At 35.3% G+C, this 25286-nt stretch overlaps 1 pseudogene; it reads left to right on the top strand.

Annotated features, from left to right (window-relative positions):
• The first annotated feature begins 21281 nt into the window (after positions 1–21281).
• On the top strand, positions 21282–22087 carry LOC113435700 (nascent polypeptide-associated complex subunit alpha pseudogene; annotated as a pseudogene).
• Positions 22088–25286: the final 3199 nt, after the last annotated feature.

Raw genomic sequence — 25286 nt, 5'->3', positions numbered from 1 at the left:
AAAGTATCCTCTATAATAAGAGCATTTTAATTAGAATTAGAATTCTTTATTGGCCATGTGTGATTGGACACACAAGGAATTTGTCTTGGTGCAAATACTCTTAATTTGTGGCAGTGTTCATTAATCATTGTTTTCCTAACTTTAGATTCATATCATGATATATTTTGGAATACACCTTTATTTATCTATCCAGTATTCCCTATTGGATGTTTTCAGGGGTAAACTTCAATGTTCCATTAAAAATCCTTCTTCACATCCTTGCTTACAGCAAAAGCACTAAATTAAATAGAAGTTGTAGCTGTATTAGAATCTACCATATTTCAGCTCTACTGGAAACAGCTTTTATCTTCTATGTAAACTATGCTTCCTAGCTTAAGTCTGACTTTCTCTGTTATGCTAATATTATCCCAAAGTGATAATATTTGGGCATAACTATTATTATAAAAGCAGATCAGAAACCTTCCCTTCAACAACAAAGGGAAATGTCAGGAAGCTTTCTAGTACACTGCCTGCAGCTGGAAAAAGAAACCCCATTTCAGTTTCGTAAAAGCACTGGAGAATGTTTTTCATTATTATTAAAAACTCAGGCAAGATACTTGTAAAATACAAGTGAGTTTCTGCAAATATTCTTTGCACCCATGAATTCACTTAATGTGCTGTCGGTCTCTCATATACTTACACACAGATATATACACCATATAATTTTCTGACGTTGAATGCGAATGAATTCTTGACACACTGGATAATTGAAAATTCCAGTGTTCAAGTTTGTCAGGTGCTAGGGCAGTAGGATTATCATTGTCAATATCCTGTCTACCCAATCATTATGCTAAAGAATACCTGTCCTTTCCTCTACTTTTAACTCAAGAAACAGAAGGGGAAAAAGCATGGTCTTCTTTCTATCTGACACCTTAGTGACAATTTGGTTTTTATTTCTTATATAATTTGCTTTCTAAATTTTTCAGAAAAAAAAATTAAAAAATGTCCTCAGACAGAAGGAGAGAGGAGAAGAACAGGAGTTTCTGCTAAACAGGTCGTATTTCTGACTGTCTGACTGTCTATCTAATCTACCTATCTACCTACTTATTATTCTCACTCTCTTTTAATTCAGAAGAAGCTGAGCATTCTTCCAAGTCATCAAAATTAGCCCAAAACTGCCAAAGGAAGAAAAGAAAGCTATTTTTTGTTTCTTGCTTCCTACATCAAAAATTCATAATCCTAACCCTTTCTTACCAGGAAAGCAACTTTCTTTGGTAAGCTGCACCCTGAAACATATTTAACACTCCCTTCCAAATACACATTTGTGCACGCGTATTAATGTTGCATTTGGTATAACTATTTGTTGTATCAAGAAGCTTTAAAATTACATTTGTATTTTTTTATTTTATTTATGTATAGCTGGACTTCAAATACACTCCATTAAGGTGAATTGCTTTTTGTAATCTCCTGATTTTACACCTTTATTTGAACTATCTGCCTTTCTTTAATTGTACTGAATTCATATGCTTTTCTACAATTTTTTTTTAAATTTTACAGCAGGGTGTCAAACTTGATTTTATTGAGGGCTGGATCAGGCTTGTGTTTGACCCCAGAGGGTTTGGGATGGAGCATGCCCAGGGGGGTGGTCATGGTGGACATTGTCGTGATAGGCATGACATGGGACTCTGGTTGAGGGGCACTTGTAGTGGCTAAGTGCTAAAGCAGGACTTGTCCAAGACCCTCCCTCACTCTCATTATACAGTTATGAATGTAATAGAGCCTGCCAATTACATTTGTAACTGAGGATTCATTTGATTGAATCACGTTAAATGAACTTGATAACTTTTTGCTTTCCCCAATGCATTTGTTAATCAAATGTGCAGGTCATTAAATGCACAGAGTTGGGAAGAGTATCCAAGGCTCCCTCAATCTACTGAGATACCTTAGGATCACCTGGGGTTCCCACAATTGCTTCCCCCCTGTCCTGTCCCCCAGGTTCCCAAATATTGGGCCTGCTTTGTTAGCATCCAGGATTCCACTTACTCCTCCCCACCCTATTTCCCATGGATTACTTACTTTTTGAAGATCTCCAGAGCTTTAGAAGAGCCTGACCCAAAGTGTTTTATTCAGATTATGGCAGCTTGCTTTGTCTCATTGGGCTGAACTGCAAGCCCCTTGTTGATTGACTGCCACGTCCCAATCCCTGAAGCTGCTCATTCAAATAGCCAGTCAGCAGCAAGCAGGAGGTTGCTTGTCGCTGGCCAGACTGGGGCCAAACTAAGCCTGCAGGCCCTCGTGGCAGAGAAGCCATCTTTTATTCAGATGGGGAAAGCTGTTTTCCTTACATCTCATGTTCTTCCAGTTTCACAGACTTCTGAATAAAAGACTTTGAATCTTGAAAGCTTACCAGGGTTACCTTTGCCAAACAGAAACAGAACTCTTTTGAGTTTCTTTCTCAAACGTTCACACCCCACTTTTGCAAGAGTTTGTTTCTTTACTTTTAATGGCCCTTTCATGAAGGTTATCTTCATATTAGTCTATAATTAATGCTTCCAGCTTCTGGAGTAGAATAGCAATCTAAGGAATGATGTCAGAAACTAACCATGCTTTATCTAAGCATTAAAGCACTATACTCTCTGTAGCAGCATTGTACATCAACCTTCCCTCATATAGTTGGATCCCATGCTGTACATTTCTCATCTTAAATGTGTATATTGTCACATTCAATAGATAATTCTATAAGAGACCACAGTCCAAAGAAAAGATGCATTAATAAAACCTTATAAAAAGGACAAAAAGAAAAGGAGTTCATCGACAACCGAGGCAGTTTCAACTACAGAGGAGAAAAAAGATAAAAGTATATATCAAGGCTAATTGCACTCCAAATTGCTAAGTTAATATAACTCATTTAGTCAAATACCTGTCCTCAGTTTTTTATGTGTGTATGACTTAATATGTATTAAACATGTTGCACTGCTGAGAAAAAAAGCCTTTTAGGAAGTTTATTAAAGGAATATTTTCACTATCAAGACTTTCAAAATTCTTTAGAAACATTTTTGCTGCCTGTACTAGCTCATTGATATTGCAAATCATTACATAATCCTATAGAGATACTTATAATATAGTGCACATTACCATCATTGGACTTTTGTTGTTTACTTCAATCTATAAGTCTATGTTGGCCCAATGTCAAAGCTGGTGATTTTTATTCTCTCCTGGTAGCGTTAACATAGCCTTCAAAATGGGTTTTCCTCATAAATTATGATTAGCTTACTAAATAATGCATTTGGAAATTCTTGCCTTTTCTCCAGTTTCCATACACTTCATCTTCCCCTTATGCAGCAACACTATAATAATCACATTTAGAAGCAAATATTATTTGCACACAGCCTGGGGCTTTTTGGGGGGTGGGGTGGGGGCCACTCAGTCTTTAGTTCTGGTTTTAACTACCAGAAAAAGAAGCCCACTTATGAAATCTCTTTCAGTCACTTCCTCTGCCATCACCATGGTGATGTCTGGGTTCTGTCTAGACCATACTTTCCACAGCTTCCTACTAGTTCACTACTGGTTCATGGCCTGTGCAAATGATGGACAAGTGCACAAAGCTCCATTTCCACATACACAGGATTGTGTTGCAAAACTGTCCCCTTCTCCCACTGCCAGTCTCTGGATTTGGAAAGGTTGGGGACTACTAGTGGATTCCTCTGCATCTTTACCCTTTCATCATGTAGGAAAACAAACACCAAACATAATTTCCACAGAAGACCATTTTATGTATTTGGTCTATTGAGAACACTGAGCATAAAATAATAGGGTTAGAAGAGTCCTCGGAGCTCTTTAGTCCAACCCCCTTGCTTTACTCTCAGATTTACTGATACCTCTTATACTTGTTGTCTACATAAAGCAATAAGTGGACCAGAAAAAAGACACCTGTTGTTCTTGGGACTTGAAGTAAAGAAGAAGGTGACAGAATAATTATTTCATTTGCCTGGGAAAAAAAATAGAAAAAAAATCCAGATCAGTAAGACTAACCAAAATATCACAGCATTATCATGTTTCCTGTCATTTGGAGGCACCTGTTAATAGTTGTTTCACCAGCTGAATAAGCTAAATAAACAAATATCTATCCTTTTATCATTCAGCAATCCAGGATGCAATACTGATGGAAAGCAGAATTAGTGATTGGGAAGACATTCCCTCCCTATAGCTTGTAGAGTGGAAGGGGATGCCAACAACGATGGAGTGCAGCACTACTTCACCTTACACTAGTCAGCAAATACTATTTTTGACATGGAGCTGGAAGAAACAAATTGAGATTGGTTTCTCTGTGGGCTAGGAACATGTGGAGGATGAAGTCTCTGGTTTTTTAAAAATAGTGGCTCCTACCAAATTGAACGCCCTGGTTGTGCAGAGCAGCCTTTAGTCTAAGTAATTGCCCAGAGTTGCAATGGGTGGCTTGGGTCCCATATATGTTGATTAAAAAATAAACAAACAGATGACTTCCAGGCTTAATTGAAATAATAAAGAGCAGAGGTTCAGTCCACATGGTGTTCTAAACAACTTCCAACATATTAGTGGCAAATGCATCTTAAAATAATAATGGATTTAGCAGCCCTTATATTATCTTTTGCTTGTAACCTGTGAATTGAAAATGGTTTTCTTAATAAGGAAAAGCCAAATTAGTGCTTATATTGACCACAGTGACATTGGTGGGAAGTGAAGCTAAGCGGTAGGAGAGTGTTAAGCTGGCTAGAGCACCACAATAACACAAACACTATCTACAAGTCTTACACGATTGCAAAGAGGTGCCGTTTGTGGCCCACTATTGATTTCATAAATATGATGAAAGCAGAAATCCTCTATTGACTTCCTGCCTTTCATTGAAAAATGAAAAATAATTTGTGTAAGTGCATAGGAGGATTTCAAAATAAAAAGCAATAAACAGAATTATAATTATATCAATATCAATATTAACATTTATCTAGCAGTATTAAATTTTCCTGTTTAATATTTGATAAAATATTCTATTTTCTGTTAATGTGAAAGATGAAATTGCATCTATTTAAATGAATTTCAAGTGTATGATTTCTTTATAGCATAACATTTTGTGATATTTTATAAATTAATATAAACTAGCTAAACCCAAAGGATTTTCCATAATTCAGTTTAATGCTTTCTATTAAATGCTTTCTATTCAGATTGACAAATACTGCTAACTCCTTTGAGAAGTGATTTCTAAGTATGCTAAGATCATGAACCAATTCCTTTTGAATATCTTTATTTTAAAAATGTCAAAAAAATCAACCAATGATCTTTTCTTTAGACAAAAAGGCATTTTTTGGCATTTGAGAATGTGCTTTATTACTGACAAAAATGCATTGATATTTTTTTTAGTTCATTATTTGACTACACTGAGAGGTATGCAGTTATGTTTGAACCATTTGTTCTCTGTTTAAAGAAGTAAATCTATGTAAACTCATTGACTATTAGACAGATAAAGGAACTCTTTTGGTTATTCATGCAGTGTGGTTTGAAAAGATACATGAATGTTACAGTCCAATTAAATAATAATACAATCTATATAAATAATTCTACAAATCTGGAGGGGAAATAGAATTGTTTAGAATTACCTTCTATTAACCTTACAGAACATTGTCCCAATAAGGCAGCTGTTTCTTTCTATTGTCACAATTAAACCAGCAATTAGATATAGAATATTTAATAAAAGTAACATTAAAGGGCTATATTGTTGCTTAATTCTGAACTTTTATTAACACCACCAAACAATTCTTGGTCTGTATTTTGAAATAAGAAAAATATGTCAAAAATAGCTGAAAAATAGCTACAGTAAGAGTTATGATTCCTGCAGTTGACTTTGCTATCTCTAAAAATCCAGTTAATTGATTTCAGATCATTTTCATATTTTGCAAATTAGAAATAAAATAAAGCTTTTTGCATAAAGACTTGACACATGGTTCATTGCCACTATATTCCTTTGACTCAATTTGCAAACAAAACAGGCATTTATATAGCATGATGCAGAATTTAGGGATGCGGTGGCTCAGTGGCTAAGACACTGAGCTTGTCAATCAGAAAGGTCAGCAGTTTGGTGATTCAAATGCCCAGCACTGTGTAACAGAGTGAACTCCCCTTGTCACAGCTTCTGCCAACCTAGCAGTTTGAAAGCATGTAAAAATGCAAGTAGAAAAATAGGGACCACTTTGGTGGGAAGGTAACTGCGTTCCGTGCGTCTTTGGCATTTAGACATGCCGGTCACATGACCATGGAGAAGTCTTCGGACAGTGCTGGCTCTTTGGCTTTGTAACAGAGATGAGCATTTCCCCCCGAGCCAGAAGCGACTAGCATGTGTGAAGGAAATCTTTACCTTTATCTTACTATCCAGAATTTGCACAGGAGATAGATAAGGATTAATGACTATATTGAGACAAGTTCATGTTTGCATGTGAGTGTGCATGCACACACACACATTTATTTAAAGTATTTTTATTTTTAAACTAATGAATACATAACAATGTACAAGACATGAAATATGTACCTTAATTAATTTTAATTCTTAATGTAAAGAAATATACTGTACTTTCCTTTGAAATTAGCCAAAGCTGAAAATAAATAGCTATAGTTCTTTGTTAACTTTCTCCAGGTGTAATTGTAAATGCCAGCTTATTCACAATTTTGTCATAATCTTAGACATCTTTAGGTCAAAATTAGTACTCAAACTATTAATCAGTAAAAGAAATTAGAAATGAAGGGTCAAAACTTATACCTTGCTGTTGAAATCCTGAAATGTACCCAAGCATGTAGATTTTAAGACCATCTATTTTAATTGTATTGACTTCTGAGGAGCAATTGCTCCAACCATACCTCATGGAATTATAACAAACTGAACTGAAAATTTCAGGATCTGTATAATATATTTGATTACATCATATATGCTCCAACATATATACTGTAAAATATATTTTTCCATCATGGTGTCCAGCTGGAATATGTGCTGGGAACAGATCCTGTTGGTTGGAGGATTAAAATATATTGTGGATGTTTATTGGTTTATTCTCGATGGTGATAAGTGAGTTTTCGGGTAGTTCCAGCTACTGTCTGACTCATGCAGTTTATCTCTTTGGCTGGGCTTAAAGACAATTTGGGAAGTAACTATGTGTGGCACCCGAAACCCATCCCCTTACCCAGAGTGCAGCTTGGAGAAGTAACCCTTGGTGGATTGCAGCCAGCAGCAATATTGACTGGATTATTAGATTGTTTGGTGCAGGGCTAAACTGCCTGTCCTGGCTCTGTTTTGAGTAATTAAGTCTTTCCCTGGAGAGGGTAATACTAAGCTTCACCTACAGAGTTGCTTGAGGAATATGCTGTGCATCTTGCAGAAAAAGTAAAGTCACTCATATTCATTGTTCATTGGACTCTGGCCTTGAGCCAGAAGCAATGGTTATGGGAGTGCTGTCCTAGAGGGCTCTCTGGGGGAAATCTAATACCATTAAACCTGAGGAAATGGATAGGGCCTTTGTAACTGCTAGTTGGCTACATCTGTACTCCTCCTGATTGGTTAATACTGCTTAAGTGAGAACATTTGCTTGAGTCTGAGTGGTAATTACTTCTTTTTTGATGGAGGGCCTGGTCCTACTGGCTGTTGAGGCAAACATTCATTCTCTTTTCAAGGTACCTTTGCTTGACCCAACTAGCCTGGACAGATTTCATTCAGTTTCCAACTTTTTCTTTTTAGGCGAGTGTTGTTGCTTGTCAGCTTCAAAATATCCTAAATGAAATGGATTATCTAGATTCCTTTCAGTCAGTGTCCTGGCTGGGACATGGGACTGAAAGGGTACTGAACACACTCTTGAATGATCTCTGGCAGGAACGGAATAGTAGTTCATCTATCTTTCATCTTCTTGACTTCCCAGTGGCTTTTGATAACAGCCTATCATGGCATCCTTCTGGAGTTAGGGGTGGACAACACTGCATTGTTAAGGTACTTCCCTTTCCTCTGAAGTTGGTTCCAATCATAACTGATGGAGGGGTAAATGTAACTCTTCTTTATGGAGTGTGTCAGAGCTCAGTTAAGCTGGGCCAATGGTTTGGGATGGAATATCATCAATATGCTGATGATACTCAGCTTCATATTCACTATCCTGCGCTACCTGAGGAATGTTGTGAATGTTCTGCCCCAGTGCCTGGAGGCTGTATGAATTGGATGGGTGACAATGGGCTTTGACTCAACTAAGCAAAAGTGAGGGGCTCTGGATATTTGGGGCCTTTGTTAATAAGGTTCTCCTATCTTAGTCTCAAATGGGGTGGATTTCAAAATAACTTTTGAAGATTTCATAAAAACTTTAAACACTGTCCAAAAGAACATGATCAGAGTGGTAAGAAGTTTTAGTCACAAAATGCTTTCTAAAGAATTCCAATCTTCAGCTATTTCTGGAAAGTTAAGTTATTGTATTTGCCTAACTTTAAGAGGAATGGGACCAGGTCTTGTCTCATTGACCCATCCCACCAATCAAGCAGGGAAAGAATGTTGCAGACTCCATTGGCTAAATAATTTTTCTTGGTGGGGTCTGGGAAGAGCGTTCTCTGCTGGTGGCCCATCCTATGGAACATCTTGTCCCCAGAGATTAGGCATGCCCCCACTTTTTGGAAAAGCACCAAGACCTAGCTCTGTCAACTTATAAGGAGTTCTAAGAGTGGCAGAGAGGTATTAAATTGTATAAAACCAGACACATCCTAGAAGCTAAAAGCATAAGACCATATCTTATTTACTTTGGTCATGTCATGTATGCAAATTCATTGGAGAAGGCAATGCTGCTGGAAATGGTTAATGGAACAAGAAGGAGGGAAAAGCAAAGAGCATGCCTATTTGATAACATCAAATGTGATACAAAGTTGAATGTGCAACAATTAAAAGAAGCTGTGCTTCACAGGGTAGCATGGGCATCACTTACCTATAAAGTCATCAAAAGTCAGACACAACTAACTGGTTAAAACAATAACAACTTTTATTGAATATGCCTTGGTATTCACACTTTTACATTATTTTGAATTATTCATTTGGTTATGAAATTGGAATTAGAACACTACTATATTCATTCTTTCAGCCATGCTGACAACTTCCATGCTGAAGATCTCTTTCCACAGTTTTTCTTGCTTTTAATACAGACAACTGTCCTTTTCCTCCTTCTCTTTAGGCAATATATAAAAAGCTGTCCTATATACCTTTATTTGCATTCTATATTTCTTACCCTTTCTAGTTCTCTTAAAATTATGCTTACTATTATCCCTTCTGATCATCTGATTATACCAACTTCAGGATTGTCCAGAACCTTTTTGTTACATAAAATTAAAAGCTTATCTGACCTATGGCAATTTATTACTTCAACATGGTGCTATTTTTATTTTGATAAAAAACAATCAACTGGTGAGAAGAAGAAAAATCAAACTATTAAGAATAAGCAGTAATATTTTTTTCCTTAAGTATGTAGAAAAAGATGGAGAGATACTCTCATAGTTAGAATTGCCACTTAGGATTGCTTACTTTCACTTATGTTTCTTCTACAGGGCAAAAAAACATGCATTGGACAGTCATGGCAATACTTCAATTTGCTACTCACCTTTTCTGGAATCTGCAACAAAAATGATTAGGCATGTAGCATAACTAAGAAGCAGTTAAGTACAATCGTTTCTGTTGGATAACTGAATTGTGCTGTGTAAGGTATTGATCATCTAAATAGGACAAAACTTATCTTCTCACTTCCTTAACTCTGCTGAATAGTGTGATCAAGATTACTCAATTATATCAAGATTAATTATATGATCAGCATTAACCAGTGTGAAAAGTAAGCAAGTAAATAAAATGGTGAAACAAACACAAGTACCTGGCTGCCTATCAAGTCATTTGAAAAGTTGAGTGAGGAGCTATCTATCTTCTTTTGCTCATTGTGTTCTTTCTGGATCAGCCAATTAACTTCCTTCTGCTTTCAACGGAGCACAGGAATGAATTCATACATTACACAGTGCAATAAGCCACAGCCAAGCATGGTTTAACATTATATGAATACACAAATGAACAGTTTGTGTAACAGACAGATAAGCAAGTGAAAATAGCATCAGCTAAGATTCACACTATCTTCCTTTTGCCATTTATGAAGGGCAGAGAGTTGCTTTTCCAAGTAGTAACTTTATTATTTTTATGTCTAGGGAAATAATTTAAGCAAGAGAAAAAGATATCTACTGATATTTCCATGATCAAGAGGCACACCAAATTATGAGAGTGGATAGGTGCTCAACATGTCCATTTATTTAGTTGACTGGATTTGTGCACCTTCAACCATGAGTTCAGCTTTTAAATCAGCTGTGACACAGCACAATGAGCCACAAAGTAGTCAAGTAGTTTTACATTTTAACTTAAAATATTGTGTGATAATCTATACAGAGGCAATTTGGTCCAGGTAAATTTGCTGAACCATATTCAATTGAATAAACAATTAAGTTGGCTCTACAATATACTAATGTATAAAATATACTTTGTGACCAATCATAGTTGGGTTCACCCAAAAGCCAAGGCCAAATAAAACATAGAACTGTATTTAAAAAGATTGACCAATGGTCCTTCATTTTATCAGAGGTTTGGAATAACAATGGTAGTAATCTCTAGTTAGTCAGATACACACTCCTCTAAAGTGTGTTATTTGCTTGTATATTCTGTCATATGAAACAACAGGCTAAAATAGACAATCATCCAGGAATACTCTCCATCTTTAACTTTGTAATAAATCTCCCATATAGCTTGTGAAGCTTATTCAATCTTCATTTATTGAACAAACCACAGTATCCTGGTTCACAAAAATATGTATACAGTAGCGCTTAAAGTGTTGGACCAAACCTGAAAGACTTAGATTTAAGTCTCTACCTTCCACCAAGGATCATTAAAATCATTAAATTTTGGTCAGTCTGTTAGTTCATGTAGGACTGGGAAAAGTTCATGTAGGTATTTGGGAAAAACTGAAGCTTAGAATGCCAGAAAATATGAGTTATAAAGCTACTAAAAGAGAAATCAATTGAGGACCAGAGTTCAAACAAATAAGTCACTTTTGGAAATGGCTCAATGCATAAAATCAACATTGCATATTTACATTAGTTGGGTCAATTCCTTCCCTATAAGCCCGAAACACAGGACAAATGGTGATTGACCCTCCAGTTCCAATGCAGACCCAACAGTCTGCAACGCTGGCACAGAGATAACGAAGTTTCCCTGTCAGTAGCTCTATAATTGCATTTTTCATATTATGAATTGCATAGTTCATAAGCAGCATGGAGAGCATCTTATGCAATCCTAAAAGTGACAAATGAAGAAAAGCTATGAAAAGTGGGGAGACTTATTGATTTAACTAGGAAATCCGCGTCTCAGTGTCTTTCACAGCTTCCGTTGAAAAAGGAGGAAAATGAAGCGCGTGTGTACGGACTATTTACTGGTTGATTCAAAAAATTCAACAAGTGCCCCCCTTTTCAAATTCAAAGCGGCAACGTTATACACCAAACACCTGCAGCATCCCTGCTCTTTATAAAAGTCCAACTTCTTCTTTTCCATCACCTTTCCTCCTCCACCGTTCCCTCAAAACGCGATTCACCTGCCCTCCCCGACTCCTCTGGGTAACCCCGCCCGACTTGACTCTTCCAGCAGCAGCAGCAACCCCCGCCACACACACACCCACCCACCCACGCGGCAAGGGGGAAGGAGCCCACTCCTATCGTCACGTGCTCCTGGTGTCCTCTCTGAAAGGGTTTATGTAGCCCATTCACAAACGTAAGCGCCACGCTGGGAAGCCAAGTCGTGATATACCTTTAAGGCACATGAGCGGGAGGGCGCGAGAGAAGCCCTGCCGGCGCATCGCTAAAATCCTTCCATTAACAATGGCAAACTCGCTTCCGTGACTAAGGGGCATTCTGACGGGAGCGCTGCTCCAGAGGAGGTTAATGAGAGAAACCGCAAAGACTAAGCGGCAGCTGAGAGCTCGCCGGCGACGAGAAAGCAGAGAGAAGCTGCCACCAGCAGCGGGTCTTGAAGGCTCGTAGGTTTCAGGAGCTGCTTACTGCTACGCCAGTGCCCTCAACAGACCGTGCGCGTATCCTGCCTTGCCCGCTCAGCCCCTCGGGTGCTGGGAAGGCAGCTCCTCTCCTCTCCTCTCCTCTCCAGCATCTGGAAGAAGCTGCTGCGAAAGACACCCCGCTCTTTCCCTTTCTGCCGCTGGCCGAGCTCTTCGGCTTCTTCGCCACAGTCCATTTTTGCCCCGTTTCCCCACCTCACTCGCGTCCGGAATCAATTGCAGCAGCTGCCGCCGAAGCTGCGAGAGAGCAAGTAGCGAGCGAGTGGGATTGACTGAGGTGGGCGGGAGAGAGCTGTCTGCAGCCATCTAACCTCGTCGCCCATCAGAGGTGAAGGAACCCGTCTGCGAAGGTGGCGCCTACGCGCAAGGCGACAGGATCGGACGGCGAGGGTCTCCTCCCGTGACTGATGCGGCGAAGTTCTCGGCAAACGTGTTGCACGTCGCCGGCAGCTCCTACCTGCGCCTTTGAAGCGCGGCTCCCGGAGAACTGGCCTTGAGGGAATCCGGGCTGCGGCGGTTTCTCGGATGGGCGCCTTGTTTTGCCTGCTCTAAGGCTGCCACAGACCCAGGCACAGGTACGTTCGTCTGTGGCTCCGCCGCGGTGGAAGGTGATGGGGCGGGATGATGGAAAGACATTCTCCCCCCCCCCCCCCCCACACACACCCGGGTTAAGAGAGCGGACTGTGTGTCAAACTTTGCTTCTGCCTTGCACATGTTATTGGCAGCGTCTCCCCTGCCGCCCTCTCCTGTTCCCCACCTCTTTTTCTCGTTTGGGCGAGACTGAGCGGCGTGAAGCGTTTGCGCTTTAAGGAGAAGCCAAGACCCTCCTCCGCCGTAGGAGCCGCTCGCACCTTCTATTACAAGGATGGCTCAGATCCCCACTTTCTAATGTACTTTGCTTGTTGCTCCATCAGGAGAGTTCAGTTCCGTTGATTTGGCAGGCAAGTTTTGCTAAAGTGGCGAAGTTTGACCTCCTTGGTAGCTGCTATTTCGTTTTAATAAAGTGGGGAAGGAGGGGCTGTTCATTGTCTCTCGCTCTCTTCCACCCCCACTCCCCAATTTTAAGACATAAGTTGTCGCAATAAAGGCAGCCTTAATTATAAACTCCCTTTTAGCTTCTCATGCACCCAAAGTCTGAAGCTAATATCTTTAGGTAATGTCATCTTTAGTCTGATGGAATCATCTAATAGCATGCAGAGTTTGAAGCCAGGTAAATGTCTTTCCTAGTAGATTTACGTTTGTAAAACTGTTTTTGGCCTGCTTTAAAGGGTACCTTTCCCTTGAATGCTTGTAGTGGTTTAATGTGGATCATCCCCATAAAAATACAGAATAAAACGTTTTTGTAGGAGAAAATGTTTCTTTTAAATGACTTTAAAAGAACAATATAAAGCTATGTGAATTTCGAGTAATAAAGCAGATAAAAAAAATGCTGTAGCCACCTGCTGAATTGCTTCATGGTACTTGCCTCCCACCCCCTTATAAAAAAGAGCATTGTAAAGACATCCAGCAGATGGAGCAATGAAAAATACAGAATAGGCTCTTCATGTAATAAACAGTTGCTATGTAATCATAGCTTAAAAATGTGATTTTAAAAAAAGGGGGAGGGGAATACTATGCTGCTTCCCCAATGAGAGTATGCCCCTTGCTGTAAATGTTGGTTATGACATATCTGGAATTGTTTTATTTATTTCATGTGAAATTTTGTAAGACATCTGTCTCAGGTGTATTTTTTTACTATTAACAATTATGGTGCAATTAATTGTTGCCTATGACAACATTGGTAAATGGGTATTGTCATTTGCTCTAGGAAGATAGCTCTTATTTGGATAACTACAGAAATGTAACTGTTGAATCAGATAAGGTGAGCCTCTAATTTAGGCAGGTATAATTGGAAAGCATGTCAGTTTGCTCCTGATAGTTTTAAGTGTATATACTCATTAACTGTTTAATTCACTATCACAAATTTATCCTGTGTTCTGAGAATGAGTCATTCCGTTGGTTGCTATGTTACAACAATAGAAACTTTTAAAACAAAAAGCTACCAAAACCCTGAAAATAGCTAAAGATGAATTTTTGTTGTTCTACTTTTCAGGCAAGAAGATGATATTCAGCAGGCTGTTATAGTTTATCTGTATTGCAAACTTCATTGCAAGCTTAGAGTACAATTTTTTATTCAGAAGCTTTTTTTATTAACATGCATTACAACTACACGTCTAGTTAAAGTTTATAATTAGTCTACAATGGAACATGAATGCTTCTAATCTAAGCTAACTATCAATTATCTCCTTTTTTGTTGGTGTATTAATCCAATTACTTAAGTGTGATAACAGCTAAAGTTTATACACTTCATATAATTGATTAATCACATGTTTTATTCCCTATTTCAATAGATCTATATATCAATGTTTTACACAGTTATGCCCTTTAATAACTAGTAACTATGAGTTTTTCTTGTCCTTTAAGTTTTAGAAGTAATATTTGATAAAATGCTGGTCTAGTGATTTTACAGTTACAAGTAAATTGATAATGAAATCTGACATATGAAATTGGATCTCTCTTTTCCTCCCTCCCTCCCTCTCTCCCTCCCTCTCTCTTTATCTTGTCTTGATCTATGTTTTCTAAAACTGACTTTATATCTGAAATTGTGTGGTCTTGTTAAGATTATTGTTCAAAAGTTCTATAGGATTTTAAAAACTAAGCTTTAAATGGAAATGTAAAAGTTCGTGTGCTAATTTGTGAAAGACTACTGGAAAAACAAATGTATAGCATTAGTAAAGATACACATTTCCCGAGCTATTTTCTAACATATATTTAGAAAAAATCTTTGCATATTTCAAATTGGTATAGTCAGAACCAAGTTTCTGCAATACTTAAATATGTAGGACTACATTATTTTGAAAAGTTAAATCATAACTTGCTTGAACACAGGTGTTGTAGTGGAACTGTGATTCATGAGCTAAGATGGTATTCTACCAATGTTTTCAAAAATGAGAATAGATTGAATTCCATTGAAATTAATGAAATAAAATCAATTAAAAAAACCCTAAATTCTAGGATTACACATTAAATTACACATTGAATTCATAAGAAAAATATTCTTCAGATAACTTTTTATTCTCAGTGTATTCTCATGACCACTAGAAATCTAATTGTTACAAGTGTCTTAAGCAACTTTATTTCATCTGCTATATAGGAATTATTTGGGAAGATAATGAAAAGTATGGGTTTCCTTGCTGATGTGAATATTAAAAAATAGTTTTCTCTGTATTTGCGTATTATGCTGTACCTGAGTAGTGCCATATATAATACTGATAGTTGCATTATGCAGAAGTTGATGAAAAGTGAAAAAGTTCTTCAGAGATAGTAAAGTTGGTCTTGTTAAGAAATAGGTAAAAGTAATAGTATTAAATTTTGTCAGTGTGTTTTTAAATGTGGGTCAGATTTAAACTAGAAATACTGTTCCATTCTATATATATTTCATCAGCAATAACTCTGTCTTTAGAGTGCAGGTTAATCCAGCTTCAGGTCAGTTGCTTTCAGTGAAATTGTATGAATAACTTGTGATTTAGTCCTCTGCATGGAAACTCAGGAAGTCATTAGGTTTTATTTCTAGGTAATTATGTGAAGGATTTGCAGTCTATATTGATTTAAAGATGTTCTATGCTTTCATTCCTAAAATACTTGTATTCAGAATTCCTGTAGCTAATAGTGCAGTTTTTCATTTCCCTCATTAAGATAATTTATTTGATTAGGTATTCCTATAAGAAGCAAATTTTTACAACAAAAGCTATTATTTTTATATCATAATTTTATCAAGGTTACATTGCTTTTTTTTTTCAAAAAAAAAGAACCCCTTGCTTTTAAATATATACAAGTATTTTTATCTAAAATTATTTTGGAAAAAGTTTCATTTATTTTTTATCCTGTAAGATACTTATCAATGACACAATAGATATTGCTCTGTATGTAATTAATCCTTTATTTTGTTGAAAGAATGGCATTTTAATAGTTCCATTGGGATAAATTTATGCCACATATATCTAATCTGTTTAATGAAATATCAATTCAGTTCAACCTGATTTCTAACTAGATATAGAATTATTCTACAATCAAACTAAAATTCATAATTACTATGAAAATTTAACCACCAGATATTTTCACAGATATTGAAAAGTTTATTGATTATTCCAGCTGAAAAAGGGCTGGAATAGAGGGCTATCATTATACTTTTCAATTGCCTTATTCTAGAGAAAGTTATGAACAACGTAATTCACAATATCTCAGATTAAATTGTCATTATCTACTAAGGCTTGAATGGAGGCTATTCCAAAAATGAATAATCTGACTTCTTGAACATTAGTGGAGGCAAGGGTTATATTAAAAAATACATGGCTTGTAGAACTATAGTTTTACAATAAAAATTCCTGATCTATAAAACATTTAAATCTGATGATATTGTATGCAGCATGTGTTCTGGTTTAGAATTCACTGCTGGTTGAATTAAATCAGCATCTCCCCCCAAAAAAATATTTCATTTTTTGATTGATTTGTATGTTTTATGTGTAGAGAAATTTGGTATAATTTAATTTAATATAATTATACAATTATAATATAAAATTAATATAATTAAAAAGTAAAAGTATATTTAGGAAAATTAGTTATGGAAAGGTTGTTTTGCAAATTGACAAAAAGATTTAAATTGAAATAGGGAAAGGATATATATGAAAATAGCTGATGGATCTTGGGTAAATTCAGTAGTGCTATTAATAAGGAATGGGTTTTTTTCTTATTTCAGTCATTTTTGTCTGTCCCATTTTCTTTATCTTCCCTTTCATAACAAATACTACTAGAGAGTTTTTAACTTCTTTATAGTAATATTAAATAGAAAAGATAACTTCAGTTTTGTCAACTGATAGAACAAGGAACTATTTTTAAAGAAATTTTAAAAAATCAGTGTAAAAACTTTCTATTAAAAATTCAGATTATTCTTAAATTCATTACTATTAAAATACAGAAAGAGATTTGCTCATTTTTTTGAATTTAAGACTTCCTGAATTTAAATCCTTACTAATACAGTAAATACAAATTTCACAAATAAGTGACAAGTTCTTTCAGTTTTGCTTAAAATTTGAAAGAAAATAAGAGGAGAGATACTCCCAGCTGATATTATTTGTTCTTTTCAGTGGGGTACTAGAGGGTAATTCATATCCTTATGTAATGGCATAAGGATATGAATTGTGCAAAATGTTCCTAATGTATAGGATTGGAGTAAGAAGTTAGAAGCCTGGATTTAGTTTCAGTAAAATTTAAAAACATGCATTTGAGATCACTTATTTTTATGTACATAAATGTTCTTAGGTACTTCATTGCTGTTGCACAATGTGAAAGTAAGAAAACTTCACATTGTGGGACTGTAACTGCAAATCTTATTCCAGTAAAACACGTAGATGGTTTCTACCATTGGAGAAATCCTTTTATTCTTTATACTATATACTTATTCTTTTGATGTATAGTGCTGAGCAAAACATTAATGTGGTATTGTGAAGACTCCTAAATGGAAAGTACAGGCATTCAGATGTAATTGAAAATCAGTTAAAAGTGATTACAGATAGAAATGAATTTACTATAATGTTACAAAATGATACAAAATGAGAAATGATACAATGATACAAATGAGTTCTTTGGAGTTTGGTCAATAAAGCTAAATAATTTGAATTATTTTTCTTATTTAGGGTTATGAAATAATTAGAGAATGTGTGGTAAATAGATATGCAGCATATATACATACATATGAAAGCCTTATAAAACATTAAAGCTCTTCAAAGATATAGCATTCATTTAATCAAGCTCTTTTTTACAAAATGGAACTCTGGTTAGACTTTTCTGTGAGGTTGTACAGGTGCTGCATTTGAAACAGTTTTAAGGTTTATGTTATATTTAATTTTAGAATATGGTTGTGATGCTTCATCTATCTACACTATTTTTAGTAGTATGCTGGGACTTTAAAATCGGAAATGAATAGATAATATTAAAATTCTAAAGAGTAAATCTTGACAAAGATTGAGATCAGTATCTCATACGTTTGGAATATATATGTGTGTGCACATACACGTGCATGCTAACATAGATGTGTTCTGTCTAAAACAGCTGGGTTTGAACTTCTACAATCTAGAACTCTTGAGGATGGCTTCTAATAGCTTTTAAATGGGAATAGAATTGTCTGTTATGACAGTATAATGATTTCCTACACTATCTAAATTACCCTGCTCAATTTTAAAAAACTGTAAAAACTAAAATATTAACTATTGCTTCTGTTTCTGCTTTTTTTCTAGATTATTAATTTATATATTGTGCTTTAGTATATTTTCACAAAAAATAGGAGAAAGACAACATGAAAGAGTGTTGTGGCTTCAAATTATAGATTGCCAAATATGTGAATTATTTGATTGCCCTTTAATAGATAAAATATTCTTTAATATGGTTATTATATGACATAACTGTATGATGTTAGAGTTAAGATTAGGGTTATAATTATTACTTTTTAGCTAAGGGGAAGAAGAGCAGCTACCTTTTTGTACAAAGGAACCTTTAAATGTTTGCAAATTGTAGATCATCAGAATACATACTTTAAAAGTTATGTTGTTTGTAGAGAAACAGTATGTGTCTCTTTGGTTTTGGCTTAGTACTGTATAGTCCAACTACTGCAGTTATTCTGTAAACTGTTGTAAGTAGTCCCACTGTCACCTATCACCACAGATTCTGCCCATACAACCAGAGTTTGCACTGGCACCTTAGAAGATCTGATAAAAGAAAGATTCTGAGAAACATGAGCAAGGCAAGAAGAAGAAACATTCCTTTCCATTTCTACTGGTGAAAGAAAATACAAAGGGTGCTTTAAGCTGAACAAATGGACCTGTCCCCAAGCCCAGAAATACTGGCTTAAAATTAAAACATGGTTGGAAGAAATAATGACAAAGAACTGAATTAAGACCAGAAATGTTTTTATTAGGTATAATAAAACCTATTTTTTGTAGGAACCTCCAAAATATCATACTCCATATAGTAGCTGCTGCCAGAATTTCATTTGCTCAAAACTGGAAACAGGACGCGATCCTCTCCAAGGCAGCAATAATAAAAAAGATCTTCGCATGTGCTGAAATGGACTGGCTAACAATGGTATTGAAAAACAAAGAATAAATAGAGTACTATAAGATATGGAATGTTTGGTATGAGCGGTTAGAAAGAAAACACAAAGGTGTCAATCGATATGAGAAAGTGTTAACTAAATGTATGTATGTATGTATGTATGTATGTATGTATGTTAATAGCATAAGTTAAATTGAAAAATAAGAGTATAAGTGAATAGATTGGAGAAGTAATTGATATGGTTATAGACTTTGTAAATAAGTGTGAACACCATTACAGAATAGTTGTAAAATGTGGAAATCATTTTTTAAATGTTGAAATGTTGAATAAATATTTAAATAAGTTGAACAAATCATAGTCAGCATGCAAACAGGACAGCACTTATAATTTTATGATACAGTTGAAGCACAAAAGTATTAGGTTACAATTCAATACTGTCTAATTTTGCTAACAAGCAGTATTGGCCTTAGAAACAAATTATTCTACTAGTCAATAATAATAAACAATTGGACAAAAATGGCAGTGCTTGTTCAAAGAATTCAATTAAAAGACATATCTTATTTCTCTAATTTTTTTATGGACAGTTTACTCAGTATCTTAAACCATCAATAAAATCATTTATTAAAAGTAGTAGCAATTAAACAACTAGCATTGTAATTATAAACTTGTGATAGCTTTATTCTTAAAATACAGACTCTGCAGCAAAAAAATTGAATTTGAATTGAATTCGTTAATTACAAATTACTGCAAAAATGAATTCGGTGGTAATCTCTATTTCAGAGAGAATACCGAGAATTATATGCCTAGGTCTGCTAAGCATATTCATATTGCAATTTGTATTTTTATCTAAATAAGAATAGAAAATCAAGTACTGTAAGATTATCTCTTGTGCTATAATGAGGTAAACTTGATAATGTATTGTTTTATCTAAATTAGTAATACTCCCTAGTCCCTGTGCATGGTATATTAAAACTATTCTATTTTAAAGCAACAGATATGAGCAGCTGGTAAGCTGTTGCATTGACAAATAGAGGTATCTTTTATAGTTTATGAAAGTAAAATCTACCAATTTTTATAAACTAATAATTTCATTATTTTTACTGTGATAGTTAGGAATAAGTTAGATTTCACATGGATACATTTTCACCTTCATTATATAAGCATTCTTGAAAATAGTATAACATATACTTTTATCTTGGAAACAAACAATATGCTCTCTAGCGAGCTATTTTGTATATATGTGGTCACATAATGAAGTAAGCAGACATTAAAATACATGAAGGTTTTAAGCAGGTCTACAAAGGCAAATTAAAACAAAAAACTAGTTGTAAGTAGTTAAAAGTTGTGTATTAAGATGAAAAATTATTTTGATGTATTTGATATAAAAATACTTGTCCAATTTCCTAGGTGTAACTGCTGAAAATTATTCATAAACCAGTTTATGCCATCCAAAGCTAACCAATGCAAATTTATCAGACTTAATATAGATTATTTTAACATCTGTATTTGGCATACATTGTCCATTTTCCAAATAACTTGATTATTTAAATCTCATCCTCAGGTACTATGTTGAAAAATTCATCCTATTATATCTTGGAAACTTAACTCAGCCTATTATTCTTTTCAATTATTTTGGAAATTAAATTTATTTCACCTTCAGATACTATAACATTTAATGTTGTATTGTTGCATTTCACTTTGTCCTTGCCCAAATGCAAAGCCATAGGAAGAGCTGGGATAAAAATATACAAGTATCATATTGAAGGAAGTTCTTCTATTTTTAATGAATCTTATTCCTATATAATAATCATTTAGATATTGGAGAGCAAGGTTGGACTAATAAGGCCCCAGGCTAAAAACCAGGAGACTGAATTCTAGTATGAAAACTTGCTGGGTGATTTGGAGCCAATCACAAGACTCTCAGACTCACTCACTGCATAGGGTTGTTATTGTGTGGAAAATAGAAGGAGGAAAGAGTTTAAAATATGTTCACTGCCTTTAGTTATTTAAAAGAATATAAAGGTCTCTCTTTCTTTCGCCATCTTGCGCCCGGATCGTCTCGTACAAAATGACTGGAGAAACCACAGAAACTGTCCCAGCCACAGAACAGGAGCTGCCACAGCCTCAGGCTGAGACAGGCTCTGGAAAAGAATGTGACACCGATAAATCAGTGCCAGAACTTGAAGAATAGGACTCCATGTAAGCCAGACACCACACAGCAGACGCAGCTTGCAGGAGCAGCTGAAATAGATGAAGAACCAGTTAGCAAAGCAAAACAGAGCCGGAGTGAAAAGAAAGCACGGAAGGCAATGTCCAAGCTTGGCCTTTGTCAGGTCACAGGTGTAATCAGAGTTACCATCAGGAAATCCAAGAACATCCTCTTTGTCATCACCAAGCCATATATATATATATATATATATAAAAGTCCTGCGTCAGACACCTATATAGTCTTCGGAGAAGCAAAGATTGAAGATCTCTCTCAGCAAGCACAGCTGGCTGCTGCTGAGAAATTTAAAGTGCAAGGAGAAGCTATTTCAAACTTTCAGGAAAACACACAGACTCCTACTGTACAAGAAGAAAGTGAGGAGGAAGAGGTTGATGAGACTGGCGTTGAGGTGAGACATTGAGTTAATTATGTCTCAAGCAAATGTTTCCCAGGCAAAAGGCGTTCATGCCCTAAAGAATAGCAGTAACGATATCGTAAATGCAGTTATGGAATTTATGATGTAGTCATCCAGAAATGACTTTTTAGTGTTACAGAGAAATTACAGCTGAATTGAAAATTTGTACTATTTCTATCAGTTAATAAAAGTGATGGTTTAAAATAAAATAAAATAAAATAAAATAAAAGAATATCGAATACAAAAAAGCAAATTACATTATAAATTATATAAATTATTTAGTGCATAGATATTGAGTATAATTTTTACCAATAATTTAATTATACTATATTGCATTAATTTTATTGAATTATTAGCTGGATACCTGTACTTTGCAATGAAACTATGTGATTGGGCTATTCAGAAGAAACTTGGTTCACAATCCTTCGGCTCAGTGGTGGTCAGTGATTGAAACACATAAGGGTTTCCTTTGTCCATTCTCCTTTTCCTTTCTTTCCATCTATCTTTCCATCTACGTCTGCCTGTCTGCCTGCCTGCCTGCTTATCTATCTATCTATCTATCTATCTATCTATCTATCTATCTATCTATCTATCTATCTATCTATCTATTCAGCAAAAGTATTATAAAATACAATCCTCCAATTGTTGTCCAAAGGTGCTTTTTTTCAGGAGACAACTGGACTTTCTGGTTTTTCTTTGAAGATGTTTTGCTTCTAATCCAAGGAGCTCTTCAGCTCTGACTGGATGGTGGGTAATAAAAATACTACAACCTTTGATGCCAAAGAAGCTTCCTGTTTGGAAGTGTAGTTTGCATCCTTTTAGAGATGAGCCAACTTGGAGGTTTGTTGAGCCAACTTGGAGGTTTGTCTGTGTCCTGAGGTCACCTGAGTGATGCAAATGGCTGTGGAATTATTAAGGTAATGGAATGTGAGGAAACTGGCAGTTGGAATAGAGTTCTTTTCAGGTGGGGAAGGGGCACGCTCTTGGCATCAGAGCGTGTTAATTACTGTATTAAATACTAATCTCATGGTCATTTCAAAAAATCCTTTCTTAACAAGCACCTAGAAGCCAAGAGGAACAAAGATGCCAAATTTCAAGTTTGTAGGCTTTATGGTTCTGGAGATTTTGTGATGCTGTGTGAGTAGTATTTCGCTTTTATACAGTATATATAGATTCTATATTGGGTTTTGGTGTGATGCTAATGCTGTGATGGTGTGATTCTGTGCAAAATAATAGCAATCTTATTTCATCCATGGTTATGTTCTCTCTTGTTCCTTCATCTTTCTTTTCTATGTCATAAAATAAAATGGAAAGCATCAATTAAGAACTCCCCCCCCCCAAAAAAAAAGGTTAAAACTGAAAAGAAAAGCTTGTTTAGGGAAGGAAGAAGTTGAGTAGGTAGTGGTAACTGTAGCTGGATAAAAGCAATTTGATTGAATGACTGGGATGTGATTCTATTTAACTTGTTTGCTAATTGTCAGTCGATAAATGGTTGTTAAAATGATTTCTCCAATCTGAGGCTACTTGCTAGTTGTTTTGGCTTCCTGGAATTATTGATTTTCTTTTTAAAAAGCTGAATTGATTATTCCTTCCTCTGCATAGTTTCTTGTTATTTCATCAAATCTTTCTTGGATGAAAATAAGAGTTTTATTACTGTTGGAAATCTTAAGATGAACTTTAATTATTGAGAAGAGACACTATATACATCTAGTTCTTGAACACTTAATATGTAAATATTTGGCCATCAGAAAGCTATAATGAGTTTATTACGGCCCACTACTATATCCATTAAGTTTGGTCTTTAATTTTCCACTATGTTTAAGTCTTTTGCTATTGTTCTCTATCCTAATGTTGGTTGCAATGTAATATTCTCTTACCTAAGCGTATCAGTGAATTAAAAGGTTTATATACTATACTCATATAATATAGCAATATACTTTTATATTTCTACATAAAAACAATGTTAAGAGAGCTAGCATGAAAAGGCACCTTGAATCATAATATTTGATTTTTTTTTAAAGTGGTTAGTTTACCATATAACAATTCTCACTCTATGTCTGTTTGTCTGTCCGCTGCCTGTGTGTGTGTGTAACGTTAAAGATTTATAGAATTGTACTAAATATACAAGGAGAAAGCATATGTACACAGGTAAAAGCTCGTTTATATTTCAGCACATTGAACAAATTATAATTGTTTGCCTACGTTGGCTATGACACAGCATTATGTATTCCTAATATATTATTTTAGTATTTGAAAAGAAGAGTATGATAAATAACCTACCAAATTAAATTATGATTAATGATTTCAGTTCATTTGAAATATTAAACAGTAAACAACCAAATGCCTTGATTGCAAAATACAAGAATCCTGTTAGTAGCTAATAAATATGTAGATATATAAATCGAATAAGCTAATACTATCCCTAACAATTTATTTAAAAGTTCAGTTAGTTCAGAAATATTAATCCAAAGAACAGAGACAAAAGGGAGTTTGTTTTCCAAAATGTATCTGGCAGTAGTGAAACATTTTATTTTATATCTTATGTAAATATATAGAGCAGATCTTCAAATTAAAACAGACAAGCAGAAGAATCTGCTTACAAAAATGTACTTGGCAGTAAAACATATTTTATATCTTAGATAAATTAATTGAGAAGATCTTCAGATCAAAGCCAATAAAAAATAAAATAATAAAATTAAACACTACAATAATAGAAAAACAATACAAAATTTCAGTTGTATTATTCTGTTATAAAAAGTCTTCTATTCATCTGAAAAGAGAATATGTATGTATGTATGGTATTCAGCTTTTTTCAGGTATTTTCCCACATCTTTATAGTTGTGCTTTTAAAGTTGTAGCAACGTTTCGGCAGAATCTCATCTGCCATCATCAGGCTTGTATATTGGGTTTGTCTTCATCGTGTGTGTCAGGCTTTCGCAGCCATTTCTACGAAAGCCTGACACGAAGATGAATACTAACGTTGTATACTAATTGTTTCAGGTGTTGTTGTGAGTTGTTGGGGGCTTTCTTGTCATGTTCTAATTTTTTTAGTTTCTTCAGGAGTTTGTCATTTTTGTAAGTGGTTTCAGTTTCAGCTTTCCAAGTTGTAAGTTGTTTTATCTTGTCCCAAAGTAGATGGTGGATTTTGTTGCTCAATTTCAGGTGTAGAATTAGGAAATCTTTGTTTAACTGATCAAGTTGGAATCTCTTTCGTTTTTTCATTCCTGAGTAGAGCCATTTCAGTTCTTTTCAGGATACGCTTAGTAGCTGCTGTGCTGTGATTAAATGTTAATTTGAAGCAGGTTGGTGTTGCATTGTTGTCTCTGCAGCTGCATAAGAATTTGAGGTCATATAGTATTCCTGCTCTTTTAACTTCCAGCTTCTCGTAAGTTTTGGTCTGGCTGTTTATTTC

This window comes from Pseudonaja textilis, chromosome 6 (genome assembly GCF_049901715.1).
Source record: "Pseudonaja textilis isolate UNSWEBS1 chromosome 6, rPseTex1.2, whole genome shotgun sequence".
Lineage (NCBI taxonomy): Eukaryota > Metazoa > Chordata > Lepidosauria > Squamata > Elapidae > Pseudonaja > Pseudonaja textilis.
The sequence above is the reverse complement of the archived record's forward strand: the minus strand, read 5'-3'. Positions and strand labels throughout refer to the sequence as shown.